The sequence below is a fragment of the Pelobates fuscus genome, chromosome 1, assembly GCF_036172605.1.
Source record: "Pelobates fuscus isolate aPelFus1 chromosome 1, aPelFus1.pri, whole genome shotgun sequence".
NCBI lineage: Eukaryota > Metazoa > Chordata > Amphibia > Anura > Pelobatidae > Pelobates > Pelobates fuscus.
This window is the reverse complement of record NC_086317.1, coordinates 75862637-75881150: the sequence shown is the minus strand read 5'-3', so window position 1 is coordinate 75881150 and position 18514 is coordinate 75862637. Positions and strand designations below refer to the sequence as shown.

The 18514-nt window shown below is 39.0% G+C and overlaps 1 protein-coding gene across 1 annotated transcript in view; it reads left to right on the top strand.

Moving 5' to 3' along the window:
- Nucleotides 1-7048: 7048 nt before the first annotated feature.
- Nucleotides 7049-18514, top strand: part of RAP1GAP2 (RAP1 GTPase activating protein 2) — a 684483-nt gene continuing 673017 nt past the window's right edge. Inside the window, exon 1 of the mRNA XM_063449836.1 lies at nt 7049-7218. The gene's annotated coding sequence lies outside the window, so the exon portion shown is untranslated. The remainder of the gene's footprint in view (nt 7219-18514) is intronic.

Below are 18514 nucleotides of genomic sequence, written 5' to 3'. Positions count from 1 at the left end.
ATGTACTGAGCAGGCTAGATACTGAGCCATGGAGCATAAAAGAACTGTCAAAAGACCTGCGTAACAAGGTATAAAAATGGAAAACAATATAAAAAGATATCCAAAGGCTTGAAAATGCCAGTCAGTCAGTACTGTTCAATCAATTATTAAGAAGTGGAAAATCCAGGGATCTTTTGATACCAAGCCAAGGTCAGGTAGACCAAGAAAGATTTCAGCCACAATTACCAGAAGAATTGTTCAGGATACAAAGAACGAAAAACCCACAGGTAACCTCAGGAGAAATACAGGCAGGTCTGGAAAAAAAAAAAGTATGGCTTTTCAAGGAGCACAAATGGCGACACTTAAACAAAAAAGAACTGCATGGTCGAGTTGCCAAAAAGTTCTGTGCCAATGCCACAAAAATGCCCAGTTACAATATGCCAGACAACATCTTGACATGCCTCACAGCTTCTGGCACATTGTAATTTGGAGTGACGAAACCAATATAGAGCTTTATGGTCACAACAATAGGCGCTATGTTTAAAAAGGGGTCACTTAGGCCTATAGTGAAAAGAATACCATCTCCACTGTGAAGCATGGTCGTGGTTCACTGATGTTTTTTGGGGGGTGCGAGCTCTAAAGGCACGGGGAATCTTGTGAAAATTGATGGCAAGATGACTGCAGCATGTTAGCAGAAAATACTGGCAGACAATTTGAATTCTTTTGCACAGAGGTTGTGCATGAGACGCTCTTGGACTTTCCAGCATAACAATGACCCTAAGGCGAAGTTGACCCTCTAGTAATTACAACTGAAAAAGGTTATAGATGTGCATGGGCAAAAAAAATTTGGTTCGGTTCGGAAATTCTGGTAAGTAAAAAAAATGTGTCTGCTTCGGTAATTCATACTAATGGCATTTGGTTCGTCATTTCAGCTTTTCAGAACCTCGGCACTTTGGACATTTGTAAGCATCCGAATGTCCAAATGGCATGAAATTCAGACGAATGTACATTCAGAACGAAACGAATTGCACATGTCTAAAAATCAGCCAATCATCAATTGGCTGTCCTTTAACATCAATCACAAAAGTTTGCTCATTTTATTGGACAGAACATATTGAAACCAGATTGGGCAAGCAAGCATTACATTGCACAAAAGGAATTAGCTTATTGGTAAAGATTCCTGTCATAATTCACATCATTTTCCCTCCCTCTGTCTTGTTTTGCCACTTTTCAGAAATCTGAATCACTTCGGCACTTCGGAGCGTCAGCACTTCCAAACTACGGAACTTCGTCACTTTAGGACCTCAGCACTTCGTACATTCGTAAGCATCTGAATGGCATGAAATTCTTACGAATGTGCATTCAGAATGAAATAAATTGCACATGTCTAAAACTGGTGAAGGCTCTGGAGTGACCATCAAAGTTTCCTGACCTTAATATCATCAAGCCACTCTGGAGAGATCTCAAACGTGCAGTTCATGCAAGACAACCAAAGACTTTGCATGACCAGGCATTTTGCCAAGATGAATGGGCAGTTATATCACCTGCAAGAATTAGGGACCTCATAGACAACTATTACAAAAGACTGCTCACTGTCATTTATGCTAAAGGGGGCAATACACAGTATTAAGAACTAAGGGTATGCAGACTTTTGAACAGGGGTCATTTCATTTTTTTCTTTGGCGCCGTGTTTTGTTTTATGAATGTGCCATTCTGTTATGACCTACAGCTAAATATGAATCCATAAGAACTAAAAAAAATATGTTTTGAGCACTGGGCCTGACTAACATGGAGGCTAGATACATCTCAAAGGAGCTCCTCCGCAAATCTACTAATTCTGGAATTTTAAAGCCTACTGATGCCCTTTTTGATTCAGACCTCATGGAGTCTAAGCCACTAGATTTGGCTGCACTGCGGGGAAGAGGTCGGTGACCCGAACTTAGTTTGTTAGCCCCACTGTGGCGAATGCGGCCTGGTGAGAGACGGGCAGGGGATACGGCCGGCCTTCTGTCCAGGGGTTGCCCAGTGTCACGTATTCATCCTCTTATAAAAATGTGGTTAATGACATTTACTGTCCACACAGGAAAAGTTGTGCCAAGCAGCAACCTAATCCACAGAAGGGTTAATGCTGAGCAGCAATTATGCAAATGGAAACCTGGTAACTGACTTTACAGCCTATCAGATATAGAGGAGGGGTATTTAGGCCAGTTCTCATCCTGCTCAGTGCCCTGTTGTGGTTTCCCTTGTGGTTGTCCGAGAGCGCGTTCCTGTTTATAGTTTTCTACCTGTTTTTTTACTTTGGCTTTGTTTATTGACTTCTCTATATTCTGGTATCCTGACTCCTGGCTTTCCTCATCGCTGCGTCCCTTTCTGTGTTCCCTGACCTCGGCTAGTATTTTGACTATTCTATGTACGTTAAATCCGGCCATTCTAAGGACCGGTAATATGTTACTTATTTGTCCTCCGTGCTATACAGTTCTACGTGCTGGATCATACAGTAATACTGACACCCAGAAGCAGATTATCCTGTGCAACTGTGCCCCGTGCTCCCCCCCCCTCTTGGACCAATAAGCTAATTCCTTTTTTAGCAATGTAATGCTTGCTTGCCCAATCCGGTTTCAATATTTTCTGTCCAATAAAATGAGCAAACTTTTGTGATTGATGTTAAAGGACAGCCAATTAATGGTGATTTTTAGACATGTGCTATTCGTTTGGTCCTACCTCAGGTAAAGGCTCAACTCGGACAGCTGTGGCTTCGACTGCGAGCACATCAGGCCACGGCCTAAGTAAAATGGTGGAGGCTGCATGGCTCCCAACTACACGCAACGACTCCAGCGATATACTTAGCCCATTGGACAAACACTTCAAACTCAGGATCAATAAAACTGCCCCACCATGGTCACAAGCTACCTCTCTTCGGGGTTCTATTCAAGAGCCTGCAGCTACACACGTAGTGAGAACTCCCATATGGCGGCAGCGCAGGCGGCGCACTATGCCGAAGTGAAGATCTCTCAGGAAACTGCCAAGGCCCAACCTGAGGTCCCAGTGGAGGGCGGTCGTGTCTGCGGGACATCCGACAACAACTCACCTCCTGCACGGCCTGCAAGCACGTACCCTGTGTGTCCTTGTGCACCTCTCCATAACGTCTGATTGCATCCTAGCCCTTGAGGGCATCGGCTGAGCTGTGCTGCATAGTAGGACTCATGTCCAACATGTATGATCCCAGGGATTTTGTTTGTGTTTTGTTTTCTTTTAACGTTTGCATCTAACAAATAGACGTGTATGTTTAGCTTCCTTATCTCGATACTGTTAAAAATTGTGCCACTACTTTCATGCCATAAATGTGTAACACCGTGATGTTAGTGTGCAGCATTGAGCGCTCTTTTGTTATCTTGAGCACAACAAAAATAAAGAACAATAAAAAAAGAAATGTGTTTTGCCTGCTCATTCATGTTTTCTTTAAAAACGGTACATATATTACAAATTCTCCAAGGGTATGCAAACTTTTGAGCACAGCTCTATCTATCTATCTATCTATCTGTCCATCTGTCCGTCCATCCATCCCTCCACATATGAATCTATTCATCAGTAATTGGTCCCCTAATTATACAGCAATTAATTTGAATAAATTCATAGTAATTATAGTAATTTAGATTTTAATACCGTCTATTAGGTATTCTATTATAGGTAAGTTCTAAATGGGAGAGGTGATGTTTTTTCCAGTCTGAGAAAGGCTCTATTGACAATCTGCATTCTGTCTCATTATTTTTCCAGTTAAACATATGTAGTATGGACAACCACTATGCAATGGAGAAGTCCATATCCATTGATTGTGGTCAGTGAGGTTTGCCAATATAGAATTACATTAGCACAGGGTCAGTTTTATGCAATGTGCAGCCATGAGCATATTTTGTAAGTCTACATTAACTTACCTAGCATGAATGATTTCCAAGTGTAAACTTATACAAAATACTTTATAACTGGTCTCTGAAGTTGCACTTTTTTGCTGTAGGCATTTTCAGTTGAATGTACAAACTATTAAATATTAAATACATTTATTTAGATTTCAACCTGCCTACTATGAAAATTACTAAATTATGGAACTGCATAGACTTCCTTTCTTAGTCTTGTTGATAATCCTGTAAAATCTAGAATAGTACTATCTCTGTTTTTATACACCGATCAGCCAGAACATTAAAACCACTGACAGGTGAAGTGAATGAAATCGATTACAATGCTACAATGGCACCCGTCAAGGGGTGGGATATATCAGTCAGCAAGTGAGCAGTCAGTTCTTGAATTTCATGTGTTGGAAAAATCGAAAAAGCAAAAAATATCTGAGCGACTTTAACAAGTGCTCAATGGTATTGCCTAGATGACTGCATCAGATGTTCTCCAAAAAGTCAAGTCTATTGGGGTGTTCCAGGTATACAGTCATTAGTAGCTACCATAAGTGATACAAATAAGTACAACCGTGTTCAGGGTGTTGCCTTGGCCTCCAAGTTCCCAAGATCTCAATTCGATTGAGGATCTGTGGGATGTGCTGTAATAACAAATCTTATCCATGGTGGCCCTACCTCAAGGCTTACAGGTCTTAAAGAATCTGCTGCTAATGTATTGGTGCCAGATTCTTTTGACATTTTTCCGAGGTCTTGTGCAATCCATGCCTTGATACATCAGAGCTGTTTTGGCAGCACGAGGGGGACCTACATTATATTAGTTAGGTGGTTGTGGCTGATCAGTCTAAGTGCCCTGGGTTAGAGAACTTGTTTTCCTAGCAGATACATGTGAGCAGTACACCTCTTTATATGGAATGATATATACTAGTTCTATTGATTCACAATCACTTAAGGGCTTTAAACCATCTTCTCAAAGAGTGACAGCAGATTCTTATCTATAATTCAACTATAAAATAACTCAAGGACATAACCAGAATGAAGCTGACTATGACTTTATTTGCCCACCCTTAAAGCTGCTACTTTCCCCTCACAAACAGCCTGATTTTTGGCATGGATCTTTTGCAATTTAGTAGAAGCTATGACATGACCTGGATTGAGAAAATATGAATTCCTATCACAGTGGCCTCTTCATATATCTGGGTATTAAGGGAGGGAACTTGGTGGCGGGGGCTGTTTTGCTTAGTTACAGCTGCCTTGCTCCTTTCTAGATCAACAAGTATTATATGATGATGTAATGGGGTACAGCAGTCCTACACCGCCTTCATTACTGAGGCCTGGCTGCCTCTGACCCCATTTAACCCAGATTGTTGCAAAAGTGAAATGAATTGGATTTTTCCTCTGCAGTAAAGTTGCTGCAGTGTAACTGTGCGTGTTATGTGACTGAAGTGCCCCCTAGTGTCATGAAGTCATTGCACATTCATGCTTGATGGTAAGATAAGGCACTCTTTGCACTCACATAGGAAGAAATAAATGGTTACTCTTTGAGTAAGAGTTTAAGGCAAAAAAATGATTTCAAGTTTAAAGAAAACCCAGCAACTTACTAACTGCTGAGCCATTGAAAACGTAGGATTTATAGACCTTGTGATACAAATCAGCTTAACAAAATACAAAATACTGTTAATTGCAAATAAATATCCGAAAATCCGTGCGAGGATAAGAAATAGAAATTTAATGAAATCCGTAGAAAAACAGCAGCCCAGTGTAAGGGCATTTAGGGTAAATGTCAACCCTTTCCCAACAGCTTGATTTTTGGAGCAGTTGTGGAAAAAAACAAAACATAACTATAGAAAAAACATAAGACAGCAATCACACAGAAAAAGACAAACTTGTTCTTGCAATAATTGGGAGTTAGTGGGTTGTATATGTGAAATGTGTTGCAGGAAGTACAATTGTACCACTTCATCAATGTCAAACATAATAGCTTTTTATTAACTAAACACCATATTATAATGAATTCTATACTGAATGGCAGAATTTAGCGGAAAACTGATGATTTGGCTCAGCTCGGCGCTAGTTATGAATTGCCTATTTCATTACAATCTGCAGTTTGAATTTCAATTGACTACAATCTGGATTTTAGTAAAAAAAATAGTTTTTGGTTTTTAATAAATAAAAAGAACATTCCGTTTTACATCTCTAGACTTGAAGCCTCAAATATTTGATTGCATTAGTTTAATAGATAAAATTTTATTTTTTTTTAAAAAAAAAAAAGGCCAGGTATATGTGTGTTTATTAGAATATACTTCTGATAAACATTGAGGAAAACCTGTTTTTATCACTGTTGTTTCTTTCTTACCAGGGCATGACATTAAATTTCCAGGCAGAAATCAGTAATGAACACTAATATGGTGCAGCATGGGTTAATTTAATATGCATATGGATTGTTAGCAATGTTCCTATATTAGAATCTCAACATTTTTAAACTAGTGACAGATTTCTCTATTTTAATAGTCCAAACATATTCCAACAAAATACTCCTAGCAGTAACAGTTGTTTTGAAAACCAGAAAAGCCCAACCTGGCCTTTCAGAAGGAATCCTGGTTCTATAATAATAGATAATAGGAGATACTTGAAAACGAGAGAAATCACAATGTATCATTCTTGGTATAATATATTTTATAAATAAATAAATAATGTGGCCGCTAAACATAGGTTACCAGCACATTGCATTTTGGGGTGCACCCAGAGAAATTACCATCTAGACGTTACCTACAAAAAACGAATTTGCAAATGAGATACTTTTAGATTTTGCTTTAGTGATAATCGACTGTATACAAAAAGTAGTCTGATTTTTTGTTCTTCTAAAACGTAAAAGCTAAGCAAAACTCATGCAGAAGTGCCTACAGAGAATTAAACAGGGAATACGGTTAAACATTTGTCTCAGAATTAGGAGACACCTGGGTATTCCAGGCACACCCATTGTGCACACCAACACCGATAACCCAGCATTATATATCCCTTGGCTGTACTGTTCACAGACAGCCATATGAGCAGAATTCTATGTTACCCTTACGAGAGCATAATGCGAATGTAGCATCGAACACAAGCCTTTATGGCCCCCTGGTGGATGTTTTGAATGTGTGTGAGAGCATGCCAAGAGAGACCCGTGAAGCAGTCAAACAGCAGGTTAGCAAAGACAAGCACATCATCTTCTAATAGCAGCAAATAGTTGCAGCTCCATCGCAGCACTACTGTACTGGGGGATACGGAATAGCCTCCTTGACGCGTGCTGCTCTGCTTCCCGAGCTCCAGTCTGTTAAGGAGGCTTAGAGCGACCAAGGTAAGCCTCTTTTCATATGTTACATGAGCCATCCTGCTGTGGGAGAAAGACAAAAGAGACATTTCTATTCAGAGTTAAAATCCTTTTACAATGTGTAATGTGATACGCCACATGTTAGCTTGTAAACACATTCCAAATGCCACTGTGCATAGCTTGTGTGTGCATGTGTGTGCGTGTGTGTGCATTACATGGCACGTGTGATAATTTCATTTTCTTTTCTTAGGAGTTCAGATAGATATGTAATTCGATCTGTTTTCTTGCTATTTTGCATTATTTTCTGCTTATTTGTATACAAGATCCATTCATCCTTTGAGATCTGAGCATGGCATAGAACCCATTGGCCTGTAATGTTAAGGGTTAATCTACAAGACATTTCTTTAATTTACTGTGCCTTCATTTTTTGCAATCTAAATTATTCATGTATGTATATATTCCTGAACGTAAAGGTCATTTAAGTAAATATTTGTTGAACACAAGCTTGAAATGCAGGTACCTGATGGGGAGATAAGCCTGTTCACAATTTATTTGATGATTCTCACTTTGATGTGTAAACAAGGATGAGATTGACAGGTTTGATTGGAGGGTTGATCTTCAAGTCTACTTGTAAGCCACTTGTTCCTGTAGGTCTACAGACATCATTATCAAATCGTAAATTAAAATGAAATGCACACTGTGGGGCTTTACATTAAATGTACAATTATGTGCTTAATTAATTATTCAGCCATGAATTTATACACTGGCAAAATAAAGTTTGCTTTTCCTTGACGGGCAAGATAAATAATCTCGGTAGACCTACAGTAACCACCATGAGTGGTTGATCTTCTTGAGGGAGCTAATACATATGTATAAATGTTGCTTCAAGTGAGAAAATCAGGATTCTCAAGAGAAGAGCAGGTTTCTCAAAGATATCTACAGATTTTTTCCAAGGGAATGAGCAGGTCAGAAATCGCAATGGCCTCTCTGATACATAAAGTTCATTGGGTATTCGTATTGTTACAATTAATGCTGGCTTGTTGTTGGTGTCATTCGTGCAAAAGAGAAATATATGGTTTCAGGGTCATTCACTATATAGTGAACTGTCACAAACTCACTAGTAAATAGCAAATTTGAAGCCAATATAGCAGAATTGGAAAAATAAATCTTTAATTAATGTTTTCAGTTCATCTGAAAAGTGCTATTCGCTAATAAATTCCTGAAAGATAACACTTTAGTGGATAAACCTGCTAATACATCTAGTCTCATTAACAGTCTCAAAAAATGGAGAGTGAAAGATTGTGAGGTCAATAGTGAAAATGCTAGTTTTTAGAAACAATGTAATTCCTGGAATGACCTAACAAGAGACGTAGTGAAGACCAACACATTAAAGGAATTTGAGAAGGTTTGGAATGCCCATAAAAATTATGATGGTTCTATTAAAAGGAAGCTTGACAGATCATTGGTTCCAATTTGTATTCTGTTTGGAAATATGGGCAACATATGCCTATTGATGACATTTCGTAGGTAATATGTGTAGCTTGGGCATTACATTGACATACATATTTAAATGTTGATAGGAAAGGCTGTCTGAAACACAAATAATCATTTAATTGCAAAAGCGGTTGTTCAACTTTGCTTGTTTTGTACAATGGCATATGGGAAACAGTTCAGAGACACCTGTATTCATTCGATGCTTGTTGGACCACTTCAAATAGTTGCTTTTTCTGAATTTGTTATATTTATATTTAAGTTTAGTAATTTCTGATGTTCTTCATGTGTTCTGTGTGTATAGAATGAAAAATCAAACAAAAACTTTTCAGTGAATTTGTGTTTCAGTATAGCTACTTTAGCTTGTTTGTAATGATGATCAATTGAAAAATTAACTAACCGGTTTCATTTTCTAAAGTAATGTAATGTGCTAAGTAATGTGCTATGTGTGTATGTATATATATATATTTATTGTGTTTGTATATTGTATCTTGTTGTAACAATGCAATGTTTTGTGGACCCAGGACATACTTGAAAACGCGAGAAATCTCAATGTATCTTTCCTGGTAAAATATTTTAATAAATAAATAATATACTTAAAATTAGCATATTACCTCTTTATATTCTGTGGAAAAACACGACCTGGCACTGGCTATTTATTTACCTTGGCATTGCTGAGAACTGAAAAGGCAATTCTAAATTTCAGCCCAAAACAGTAAATTGAGATAATTCTCCATTATAATTATTTTGAACTGGAAAAAAAATTAGATTTTATGATTTCTCCACAATTGTCAGATTAGTGAATAACAACAGCTGATTCATAAATACTCACATTGTTTGAAAGATATATAGAGTTATTCACTAAACTGAGAATTGTAGGCAACACAGTTACAAATAAAAGGGAATTAAAAATTGTACGCCAAACTTTTTTTCCATTTGGCTATTTTCCCAACTTAGCTTTTTTGTCCTTTGATTTCCAATCACCACAATTTCCAGGTTAGTGAGCAACCCAAATGTCTTAATAATGCATAACTATACAGACTTTAAAAAAATTCCATAAGCCGTGACGATAAGTAAACAACACATCACTGTACTATTTTCTACAGGAGCCAGATTTTGTTTTATAAATGGAAATATGGTGACAAGAATTCTTGGGTCTTTCAAATAGTTTGAAATGTCACCAGTTGCATAAAAACAGAACAATGCAGAACACAGTGTGTTGGATTCCCTTTGCTCCAATGCCCTCAGCTATATTTCCCATGTCTAGATTAGAAATGACACCAGTATTATTTAACCCATCGTGTCCTAGAGGATGAGCCCAGAAGCCTATTGTGCATAGATAATTAATGTAAGTGTCCAAGATCTACGTCTGTGAAATTTGTGTCTGTTTCTTGGCCTTTGCATTACGCTGGAAAATAGTTCAACTTAATTTAATTGAAAAAAGATTGAAAACCGTGTTCGGTGTTAGAATGCGAAATACAATCTTTTATGAAGATAACAGTAAAATCCAGGAGGTGTTAGGTGAAATGAATATCCCTAGCTAATGCATTGCATACATTTAGAAAATGTAATTGGTAAGACTTGGAAATTTCAGCAAATAATACATTTTATAAGGGACGATCATTCAAGCATACTATTCATTTTTGGTAATCTCTGTAAAGAGTTTAGTTCTAGCATTAGATGTAAGCTCACTAAGGTATGGCAATTCAAATGCCTGTTTGTGGTCTGTCTGGGAGAATATTGCTCAGTCTAATACAGCAAGCAATTCTTAGCAAATATGAAAATGATACATTAGATCGGCACTATCATAGCTTAGGTATGTAATAAACCATTTTTTTTTCTTTTCTACTGTCTTGGAACTAATAAAAATCCCAATAGTATATTTGTTCGATATATTAGCAGTGACCTCTGGGTGCAAAGGTCAGCAACCTTATTAATTCCACACCACAAGAATCTATGAAATCGCTGCTGGTAATGTTCCCAGAACTCAAAGGGCTGTCACAATATGTAATTTCGGCTTTTTTTCTAGATTATCTGCTCTCTACTCACCTGATACTGAGTATAAAACTGCAAGAATTGCCTGCATTCTCGCAAACATAAATTGCTGGTGTAAAGCCAACATATTTTGATTAATGACCACATTTTTATTCAACCCTTAAGGCCACATATCTGTCCTTTGTTGCATTTGCAATCTTGTCCCTAATGACATTATACCTTCATAAAATCATCAGTTTTTACTGCCTTGCCAGTTCCGTGCAACCCTTCAGTTGTATATTGAGTGTGCCATTCAGTTTTGGAGTATAATTAATAAGAATAGATCATTATGATGGCACAATGATTAGCCAATAAGGGGTTAAAATGGCCTATAGTAAGGTTTTAATTAGCTAAATGTAGACAAGAATCTGCCCGATTTTACCATATACACCAATGATGAATTTACAATAGCTACATTTAAGAAAAAAGGAGATAATAGATGCAGGTTATTGATGATTTGCAGCCTTTCGGATGCTGCTGGACTGTAATTCCCATCTTTGTAGTCCAGGGACAGCTGGTGGCTCACTTTAGATAACTTAGTCATACTAGATCCTTTATATCAAGGACAGACTCTACCCACTCTATCAGCTATTGTGTTGCAACCCCCTTCACCATGGGGTCAAGGGCAAACTGGTCTGACAATGGCAGGAGCTGTTATTTTTTCTCATTTTTATGGCTTAATTGCAATAGAAGCTCTCCCAAGCAGGGTTATCTTGACAATTTATTTCTGTATTCTAGTTAAGTGATAACTGTTATATAATAGGCATTTGTTCATAGAATCTATTTGTTGCCCGGTGTCACTCACATCCAGTAGATGCTTTTTCTGAGTATACTGATTGCCTATACTACGTGAGGAAGTTTGGCTTATCTGATGTGCTATGAATTGATTAAATATGGGTGCTGCATTCATAAAGAGCTGGTACATCCTTTACTGCATGTCAGTGATTCATTCCATTTGCATTTTGCTTAAATGAAATAAACATATTTTTGGAGCTCTGTTAATTTCTGCTGTTTGCTGTCCAAATAGTGAAAACCAGTCAGATTATGCCTTTCAACATTCCTGATTTCAGTGTGACAGCCCTGATTTCAGGGTCATGTCTCACTATCCTGACTTTCTTTCCTGGGATCCTGCTTTTGGGGACACCAGGAAACAGCCCCTAAAAGCATAAAAAAGAGCACATCATTAAACGTGCGGGCAGGGCCGGATTTTCCTATAGGCTAACTAGGCTTCAGCCTAGGGCCTCAAGATCAAGAGGGGCCTACATTCAAATTGTTAGCAAAATTAAAATTACACTATTCTAAAAACAGTGAACACTAAAACACTGATCCGAAAATAAGGAGAAATTCTACGCATATGATATGACCAGTGGTGTATTAAGGGGGGGTGGGGGGGGTGGGGGGGGGGGTGGTCCACCCCGGGTGCCACTTACTAGGGGGGTGCCCGGGGCAGGCTGCAATGCCAAGCTGACCTGCCAACTATCCAGGAGATCCAACCTTCTTTCTGTGTGGATCCACCCCTTTTGGCAGTGCCAGTAATGCAACTCATATCCCTTTTACCCCACACCGGTTTCACACTTGATGTTGAGAGGCATGAGTTAGACAGTGGAAAGGAACACAACTTAAAGTCCTGGGGAATCATCTGTATCAAGGTGTGGAAATAATAATACAAATTAAGTATATGCTGACCTAAAATTTTAAAGGTCAAGAATGTATAGCACATGTTTGGATTCGGTGTGTTCTTTTGATTGAATCAGCACCGGTCCCTCTTTAATGTAAAAAAGATGTCATCTTGGTCTAGTCCATTGCTTCTCATTGGCAATCACCATGCTTATTGGTGATTTTCATAGTGACTGATAGTGAAAATCAATCTGAGAGCCTCTAGAGCAGGGGAAGGCAACCATCAGCACTCCAAATGTTGTGGACTAAATCCCCTTTAAGTCTCTTACAGCCATAATGATGGAAAAGTATCAGGGTAGATTCAATTCACAATATCTGGAATACAAAAAGGTTTCTTTCTCCTGCTCTAGAAGCATGCATATGGCCAAATATAAGCATTTCACATTGCAAGACTTGAAGGAAAGGTCATAAACACCAAAATCACTTCATTAAGATGCATTGGTTTTGGTGCTCAGATTATCACTTTAAATAGCTGTATATAAAACAGTGCATCGTTGATAAGGATGCATGCCTATTATCGCCTGCCAAAGTGGGACAGACTGATGGAAAAGTTCACTTCTGCATTGGCTGAAGTAGAGGGGACAGGCAAAACAAGATTTCCTGAGTTATAATATTTAATATGTGTGGTATTAACAGCTTGTTGATATAAAGAGAAATCCGACTACCACTTTGGAGTCCAATAAGTTTGCTTTCCTATTTCAGGCATGTCTGTAAATTGCTCGAGTATTTGCCTTCTTTAGGAAAAACAGCAGACGGCTATGTGTAAAAGACTGACATTGATAAACTTGATAGGCATTTTTTCTACATATATTAATGGCCCCGTTGGGATGGCTATACGATTGCAGACTACACACATAAGGAGGTATCCCTCCCTAGGGGGAGAGCAGTGGGTGGACCTATGCCCCTTACCCTTCCCTTCCCTCTTGGTGACCCTTCACCCTAACCCTGCCTGTAGATGTTTCTATGTGGATAAAGTCCCGTCATCAGGGGGTACCCCACGGGAAGGGAGATACCATATTGCAGTTGGTCTATAAGGGACAATCACTTATCGATACTGTACTGATATATATATAACCTGCCACTGTAATAATCTCTTTTGGTGGAAGGCCGGTTGGGCTCGTAGACCACAAAGGAGCCCTGGCTGGCATACACTCTGGGGTGCCCGTCTGTGGGGGGGAGCCCTGACCTGAGGCAGGTCTAGTGATGCGGGATCAGAGGCACATCCTTCCGAAACCTATTAGCAAGGCAGTTGGGTTATGTTCAGTTATTTGTTTCCTTTTTCAGAAACCATTTTCTTTCTAAAACTATAAAACCTGTGACAGATTGTGACCACGCTTGTTACTACTGTATGTCATAATACACGCTTTAACACCACTTCATTCCCTCTCTGTAAAACAACGCATATGACGGATGAAAATGATGACATTGATCAAGACTGCATTGTTTTAAAAAAAAAATTCAAACGCAATACAATGATTCCATAAGACAAAGTAGGTGCTACCATGGGCGTCCGCAGGAATTTTTCCAGGTGGGGGGGGGCATAATTGTAATGACATCTATGCTTGGCCCCTTTTTGACAGTGTCGTGAAGGGGAGGAGCATAGTCATTATCACATAAAGCCAGGGTGAATAGCGTTTTCACAACTATGGTGTCAGGAATACATGTTTGTATTCCTGACACTATAGTGTTCCTTTAAGCAAATTAAAGGAACATTCTGGTCACCATAAACACAATGCCCTAGCAAGCTCCTGAGGAAGTCGAGATCGACGAAACGCGTTGAGCACCCACAAGATCCCTGCACTTTCGGCACAGCAGTTTTTTTGTCTCCTGTAAGCACTTTATTGTTTAGTATTGGTGTCCAATTTTGAAGTTACATCAAGCACTTTGCATTTCTGCACTTTAGCACTTGGCACCTTATTACACTTGAAGGCTTCTGTGAGTTTATAGCTGCTGTCCTTAGGGGTTCTTGGCCATTTTGGCTGTTAATATTCTGTATTGTTTTTTATTCCTGCATATATTGCGCAGGTTATACTAAACTATTTTATTTATTGTTCTTAAATAAAGTGGATTGTTTGGATTTTCACCCATTGTTATTTATTCATTTATGATATTTACATATACTCTAGTGGTTGTGGCGCCCTGTAGTCTGGAGTTATATTCAGGCATTGTGTTTATTGTGTTTAGCGGTTAGAGTGACCTCATGACAGTGGCCTGCCTACACTAGCCTTGTGACTTATTATCACCTCCACCACCCGCCCATTTTCTGGTCACCATAACAACTTCATCTAAATGAAAATGCTATGATGCCAGGAAGCCCCTGGGTGCTCTCTTTCCTTTAAGGGGTTAAACCGCTCTCAAATGGTTTAACCCCAAAGGCTTCCTCCAACTCTGTGCTTCCTGACACTCAGTAAATAAAAGTGAACACATTAACACTGATAATTTTTTTTTACCTGGCGAGATGAGAAGGTCCAGAGTTTCCCTGCCAGGCCCAGTTACCAAAGCCTTATGATGTGGTGTCCAGAATAAAGTGGAGGGTCCACTTCATTTGTCCTTCCTGCTCCAATCTCCTTTCTGCTTATTTTGCGCCCTTCTGCTCCTTTCTCATTCTGATTCCTTTCTGCTCCTTCTTCTACTTTACCTTTGTGCTCCTTCTGATTCTTTCTGCTCCTTTACCTTTGTGCTCCTTCTGTCCCTTTCTGCTCCTTGCAGACCCTTCCTGCCACTTGCTGCCCCTTGCATACCCTTCCTGCTCCTTGCTGCCTCTGCTCCTTGCAGACCCTTCCTGCTCATTGCTGACTCTTCATTTAGCCTCCCCCCCACCCCCATGCCTCACTTCCCTAATCTATAAACTGCCCCCCATGCCTCACTTGCCTAATCTATAAACTGCCCCCCATGCCTCACTTGCCTAATCTATAGGCTGCCCCCCCCCCCCTGCCTCACTTGCCTGCGGACGCCCATGCGTGCTACTTTGAAAGTACCAAAGCTTAAAACATTAGTGTCAAGCATTTGGTTGACAGTGAGTACATACAGTATCTTACAAAAGTAAGTACACCCCTCACATTTTTGTAAATATTTTATTATATCTTTTCATGTGACCACACTGAAGAAATGACACTTTTGCTACAATGGAATGTAGTAAGTGTACAGCCTGTATAACAGTGTAAATTAGCTGTCCCCTTAAAATAACGCAACACACAGCCATTAATGTCTAAACCGTTGGCAACAAAAGTGAGTACACCCCTAGGTGGAACTGTCCGAATTGGGCCTAATTAGTCATTTTCCTTCCCCGGTGTCATGTGACTCAGTGTTACAAAGTCTCAGGTGTGAATGGGGAGCAGGTGTGTTAAATTTTGTGTTATCGCTCTCACACTCTCTCATACTGGTCATTGGAAGTTGAATATGGCACCTCATGGCAAAGAACTCTCTGAGGATCTGAAAAAAAAGAATTGTTGTTCTACATAAAGACGGCCTGGGCTATAAGAAGATTGCCAAGAATCTGAAACTGAGCTGCAGCACAGTGGGCAAGACCATACAGCGGTTTCACAGAACAGGTCTCTCCATGGTCGACCAAAAAAGTTGAGTGCACGTGCTCTGCGTCATATCCAAAGGTTTTCTTTGGGAAATAGACGTATGCGTGCTGCCAGCATTGCTGCAGAGGTTGAAGGGGTGGGGGGCTCAGCCTGTCAGTGCTTAGACCATACGCCGCATAATGCATCAAATTGGTCTGCATGGCTGTCGTACCAGAAGTTCCTCACTTTTTGGAGAATCTAATCACTAAAAATAAGGTATTAACAGCTTGTAAAGGAAATTACATGTTTAGTGTTTTTTTCTTGACAGTGTAGAAATTTCTAGGCTACATTTACCAAAATGCTCAGCTAGCCTAAAGGGGAAATTTAAGAGTAATCTAAAAACATTTTTTACACAAGGTATATTACAAAAAAAATTACCCTGGGAATTAGTAAAGTTAAAGGGGCACACTAAGCAATATAATCAATATAGATTGCTGCACGAGTTATGGCACCAGGAAAGCCCTGGTTTAATTCAATGGTAAGTAGTCAAACCTTATTAAAACAGCTTGACTTATCAGATATACGTAAAGCACAAGTTACTATCTTTCCAATGCTCACTACCCCCAACTACTGAGAAGGAGATTTCTATTCTTCTTCAGTCCTATAATATTGACTTAATCATCTTAATCAGTCTTTGTCCTCTGCCCTTGTGTCATCTCACAAGCTTCTCTCTCTCTCTCTTCTGGTATCTTTACCACACAATTTAACCTTGCTACAGTTACTCCTATTTAAAGAATGACAAATGCCAGTAGAATCTGACCCAACATGGCTCCTCTGCTGGATACAAAAAGAAACAGAAATTTTCTCAAAAAATGAATATACATTGTTTTAAAAAACTTTTCAAAAACAAAAAGTTGAAACATTACCTGCTGTCTGTTCCTGTTTACCCATACCTGTTTCACGTTTAGTCATGATTAAAATTTTTAATTGCTGAGTGATATGAACAAGGCTGTTATCAGAAATTTTGGGGCCACTTACACAGCTCACAGCCTTGGCCCCACCTGGTCTGCCCACAACTTTAACCCTCCAGTCCTCCAATAGAGTCCACTCTTGAGTCCGCTCAAAAGTAAGCTGCAGTGTTAGTAATGCCATCAGATTATAAGCAAAGCATTTGACCATTTTTATTTATCTATTTTATCAAATCTACTGTATGCGAGAAAAAAATATGCATGCTTGCTTTATTACTAACATTTCAGATCCTGTGTGAAAAATTGGAAGATAAAGGACACTGTATACCATGTAAAGCTTTTCCCTTCCCAAATATTTTTTTTATAAATACTGAATGAATGACAAATACAAATTGTGTAAATTTACACAAATGTAATTTTATGTTTGTCTGCAAAGCAAACTATACACACAATCAATGTATTATATGCTACCTATGCGTTGCTTCAAATAATTATTTTAATCCAAAGTGCTCAGTAGTGAAGGAGTTAAGTAACTGTGGCACGTGGACAAGTGCCTTAAAACAACTGCTCTAAAATATCTCTAAAAACATACTCTTCTTATTTCCAGTTCAACAAGCAGATCTTCAAAGTGCACCAACTTTAATTTGCAGGCAGTATTCTTTGTAAACTGCAGAAGTAAGAGTTGATTCAGGACTTTCATTCTAAGTGCTTTGATTGTGTCCTGGCCTTTAAATGTTGAGTCGGCAGCCAAGAAAGCAATAAAAGTCAACTCTTGCCGCAAAGATGTGTCAAACACAACTTTGTAATGCACTGAAAATAAATTAGCACAAAATGAATAAGAGTGCCTCCTTGTTCAATAACAAGACACGTCCAGACTATAATATTATTACTAGCACCATCTAAGATATTCACCTCTATATATCTCTCCAGCACCATCTTAAAGGGACACGCCACTGCCAAAATGCAAAGTAAATACAATTCACTACATAGTAGATATACCCCAATAAAAACAGGCATTTATTTAATTATGTTTTTTTTTTTCTTTCATTGGGGTATATGAAAAAAGAGATCTCTTTCTGCAGCCTGTGCAAGCCCTCCTCCTCTAACCAAACCCAGACTATGTGTCTGTCCAATCACAGACTTTCTAATGCAGCTCAATGAGAAGTCTTTGCAAGGCAGGTGCTCTGGGCAATTGTCTGCCTCTTGAGTATTGCGCGACTCAGCTAATCTTTGTAACAAGGTTTAATTTATAAAGATGGCAATTTCTATTGAAATCTGCACTTTTTGTAAAATGAGAACAAAAAACAACAGATTCTATCTTCACACAATAAGCACTTTAGCTGGGGTGGGGGGTCCCTTCAATATATATCTACATATGACCATCTGTCATCTTATGGATATGTTGTCCCCAGTAACTCTTCTCTGAAGCATCATTCCAGCATCACAGATGCCATCTTATGTGAGTTTTGAAGCTGGATACTGTGGCAATGCCACCTAATCTAAAGCTGTGGATGTGTGTCATTTTGAAAACCCAATTTGCTCTTATTTCAAAGCCATTGCTGCCTTTACATTGGCATCACTCCACTGATTCTTAGCACTGTGTGGATATCCTTTTATTGTTGAAGCTAATCTGCACATTCTTTT